Below are 4,824 nucleotides of genomic sequence, written 5' to 3' on the forward strand. Positions count from 1 at the left end.
AGACACTCTTACTGGGTCCGGGAGGTAAGTTCTCCTAAAGGAGGATGCTCTGTGTCTAAACCACGTGCAGGACAAGCGTCTGAGCGTTCCTGCCAATCGATTGCCGTCCTAAGCTCAACTATGTGGCGACCGCTCTAAATCCTAAGAGCCCAAAGGAGATCCTAAATTGCACGGTGGTCCTCGCTTGTGAGGGTCTGCGAATGCAACTCGGGAGCTGGTGCACCGCTAGTAAATAAATCTCAGGAACCTGTTTCTGGGCCCTGACCCTAAGGCGTCAGTGGCGGTGCAGAACCAACCCGGACGGAAGCGCCTCGGGTGTCTTTCAGTTCCGCAGATTTCCCCCAATGTCTCCTCCCAGAAACCCACTCGGATCCCTGCAGGCGATGCGCAGTGATGAGCGGACAGCCCGGCCACAAGGCCCCCACGCCGTCGTCCCTCCGCGAGGTGTCCGCCAAACAAACACAGAAAGCGGGGGTCCGACACCGTGAGGCTCCGGGCGACCCCGCCCGACGCGGCCAAGCGTGGCCGCGGGCGACAGCATCCAGGGCGCGGCCCGCACTTCCGCAGGGCCCGCAATCCGGGCGGGGCGGGGCCGCGCGGCGGGAGCTCCGGGCGAGGCTTCCACGCCGGACCCCGCCCGCGTGGCCGGGGATTGGGTCCCACGGGCACCTGGCGCCCTGGCCTGGGCAGCCGCGACCCTTCGGACGGGACCTCCGAGGCGCCCCGAGCCTGCCCCGCCCGCTGTCGTGACCGCGCCCCGCCCGCCTGTCCGCCCGCCCGCGAGCGCCGCTGCCGCCGGGGCCGCCGCACAAAGCCGCCCCGCTCCCCTCGCGCGCCGCGCCGCCCCGCGCCCGCGCAAGGCGCCCACTCACCGGAGGCTCGACCGCCGCTCTCGCGCTCCCTCCCGCACCAAGTGACGAACGTCGTCCGCTGCCCGCCGCTCCGACGGTCACTTCCGGGGTCACAAGACTTCCGCTCTCGCGGGCGGGGCCGCCCTGCGCATGCGCCGGCAGGGGGCGCCGGTCGGCGCGGTCGCCATTTTGCGGCGGGCCTCGTGGGCGCGTCCCGCGTGGGGCGGCCGCGTCGCGCCTGGCACCGAGTGTCCGGTGCCTGTGCCTGCGAGACGAGGGCCGTGTCCTCCAGAGCGGCGGCGCGCGGCCACCCTGGCCCCCAGGGCTCCGCCGTAGCTGCGCCCGCGCCCTGTCCCATTGTCCCCGGCTGCACCGTGGAGGGCGCCTCGCTCCGGGGACCGAGCGCGTGCGCTCCGCAGTCTGCAGGAAGGAAGGACCCGACCTAGCCGAGGGCCTTCCTGTCGTGCGGTGGTGGCAGCAGCGCCAGTTCCCCCTGAAGGTTCAGTTCCTGCTACCCCGGCCGAGCACGCCACAGTGGCTTCCCCCAAGGGTGGCCTCGCACTGGGATCCAACAAAAGCCACCACTGGTGTCCTCTGCCGGGCATACCTGCCCTGAGGCATGTGGGCAGCAGCTGCTGGCTGCAGGCATCAGGCTTCAAAGATGACATTAGGAATGCGGTGGCCCATCATGTATCTTCAGCAATTACGGCCTTGTTAGTTCAGCCAAGCATTTATTGCCTCTGGCCACACGTCAGCAACTTTGAAGCAAGCCAAGAGTTCTTTCAAGCTTAATTATTTCTTTGTTCTTTTTTAATTTTTTTTCTTTTAAGGTTAATTATTTCATGAAGTATTTTTGTCTCCAAGGAAGCTGGATCTGCAATACCCTATCCTAGCTGTTCTATGGCAAAGTATTTCAAAACCAAACTCCATCACCACCTGGTTTTCCCCGCTCTTATTCTCTGATAGATTTGGCTTGCCTTCCACACGCAGCACAGGTGTGCCCAGGCGTGTCTCGTGCTTGCTTTGCAGGAGCCTCGTGGTCCTGCACCTGAATGGGCCCGGTTTGAACTCTGACCCACCCACAACACCCTAGTCTGAAGCACCCCAAGTGCAAATCTTCCAAAGTGGCTTCTTTATTTTATTTTTTTACTTTTTTGGTTTTTCTAGACAGGTCTCCGTAGCTTTGGAGTCAGTCCAGGAAGTCGCTCTGTAGACCAGGCTGGCCTCGAACTCACAGAGATCCGCCTGCCTCTGCCTCCGAGTGCTGGGATTAAAGGCGTGCGCCACCATCGCCCAGCTTTTTTATTTTTTAGATTTATTTCATGTATGTAAATGGTTTCCCTGCATTATGTCTCTGCACACCACGTGCATGCAGTACCAACAGAGGTCGGAAGAGGGCGCTGGATGCTCTGCAGTTGGAGTTAGTCGCCTGTGAGTGACCATGTGAGTACTGGGAATTGAACCTGAACCTCTCTGAAAGAGGACCCAGTGCTCTCAGATGCTGAGCTGTCATCTCTCCCGCCTATTCCTGCCACCAAGCTTTTTCATAGGGTCTAGATACAGTGACTGACATTTGAAGAAAAAAAAAAGAACAAAAAATCTAAAAGCCCCGTCAGTATTTTCCCTGATTGTAAATTCTTTCAGTTTATATCACAATTTCTAAGATTCAAGCGCTTAAAAAATATTAATGGAGGGTGGTGATCATCTATGACTTTAATCCCCACACTTGTGAGGCAGAGGTGGGCGGATCTCTGGGAGTCCAAGGCCAGCCTGGTCTACAGAGCGAGTTCCAAGACAGGCTCCAGAGTCACACAGAGAAACCCTGTCTCTCAGAAAACAAAAGAGTAATTTTAAAAATCTTCGAGGGGCTGGAGAGATGGCTCGGAGGTTAAGAGCATTGCCTGCTCTTCCAAAGGTCCTGAGTTCAATTCCCAGCAACCACATGGTGGCTCACAACCATCTGTAATGGGGTCTGGTGCCCTCTTCTGGCCTGCAGGCATACACACAGACAGAATATTGTATACAAAATAAATAAATAAATATTTAAAAAAATAAATAAAAATCTTCTAAAAGAAACCCCAAAACTGCCGGGCGATGGTGGCGCACGCCTTTAATCCCAGCACTCGGGAGGCAGAGGCAGGCGGATCTCTGTGAGTTCGAGACCAGCCTGGTCTGCAAGAGCTAGTGCCAGGACAGGCTCCAAAGCCACAGTGAAACCCTGTCTCGAAAAACCAAAACAAACAAACAAACAAAAAAAAAAAAAAAAAAAACTGCTGGCTTTGAGGTGTAGCTCTTTTGGACACCACTTGCCAGCCCAGAATTACAGAGCCAAAGTAAACCAAGGAAACCTATTGTTTTGGTCTGGGAATTTCCCTTTTTAGTCCTATTCGGTGGCTGTAACAAACCATCATTGACCTAATGGCCTACAAACATGTATTTAGCATACATTTGGAAGCTGGAAGCTCTGGATCACGGTATTTTGTAGATTAATATTCTTAGACAAGCAACTGAACACCTCCCAGCGGCCCTCCCTTCTATGCAATTACCTTAAGAGTCTGGATTTTCACCTATAAAGTCTGGGAGGATGTTGGGCGGTGGTGGCGCATGCCTTTAATCCCAGCACTTGGGAGGCAGAGGCAGGCGGATCTCTGTGAGTTCGAGGCCAGCCTGGTCTACAAGAGCTAGTTCCAGGACAGGCTCTAAAGCCACAGAGAAACCCTGTCTCAAAAACAAAACAAACAACAACAACAAAAAGTTTGGGAGGGCACAGTTGAACTACAGTTGGTTTCTTGAGACATTCTGAAAGGACTGGACTTTCTTTGGGACAGTCCCCATGGCCAGGACAATGAAGTCTGTGGTAAGCACATTCCTGCTGTGTGTGATCAGATACTTTTGAATGAGGCATGGTGCTCCCTTTAGATTTTCTGTACTGTTCTAAAAGGGTGTTGTTAGAGGCCACTTGTTCGGTCCCAGCCACCCAGAATAATCACTTAGAAACTATATTATTTAAGCCACTGCTAGACCAATCACTTAAGGCATATTGCTAGCTAGCTCTTATATCTTTGGTTAACCCATTTCTATTAATCTGTGTGTTGTCACGTGGCTATGGCTTACTGGCAAGGTTCCGCATCTGTCTCAGGCAGAGCTACCTGGTGTCTCCCAACTCCGCCTTCTTTCTCCCAATATTCAGTTTCGTTTCCCCTGCCTAGCTCTGCTCTGCCCTATTACAGGCCAAGGCAGCTTCTTTATTCATTAACCAATAAAAGCAACACATATATAGACGGACTTCCCACACCAGGAGAGGAATATTATTTTAATCTTTTCTGAAAAATCACAAAAGGAGGAGACACACGTTCAGTACCCAGGAGCACAAAGCTCAGTGTAAGGAATACCTTAAGGTAAACCACACTGGTACTTTGGCTCTGTGATGTCATTTTCAGAGATGTGTTTTGAGAGAAGAACCTTAGAAATACACAGGATTTAGTCACAAAGACTAAATTTACTACAGTTGTTTTTTTCTGTTTTTTGTTTTTGTCTTTTAAGGGGCTCCACCCTGCATCCCAGTCCAGCCTCAAACTCAAGATGCTCTGGCCTGAGGCTCGAGAGTGCTGGGCTCTGGCTGGTAAAAGGGATGCAGGTCCACTTGCCGCACAAGCTGGCCATGTAAAGGTGAGAGAACCAAATCCTCACCAAAGGTGAAAGAAGTTGTCCCTGACCTCCATGTGCGTGCACACACACTAAATAAAAGTTGTAGGGGCTGGAGAGAGGATGCAGTGGTTAAGAACACTTGCTCAAGAGCAGAGGATTTGACCTCAAGAACAATGGCAATGGGTTTTTGATCCTACTGCACTTATTGGCTTTGTGGGAGCCTAGGCAGTTTGGATGCTCACCTTACTAGACCTGGATGGAGGAGGGTGGTCCTTGGACTTCCCACAGGGCAGAGAACCCTGATTGCTCTTTGGGCTGGCGAGGG

This window comes from Alexandromys fortis, unplaced genomic scaffold (genome assembly GCF_014885135.2).
Source record: "Alexandromys fortis isolate MF-2015 unplaced genomic scaffold, M_Fortis_MF-2015_v1.1 scaffold_39, whole genome shotgun sequence".
Lineage (NCBI taxonomy): Eukaryota > Metazoa > Chordata > Mammalia > Rodentia > Cricetidae > Alexandromys > Alexandromys fortis.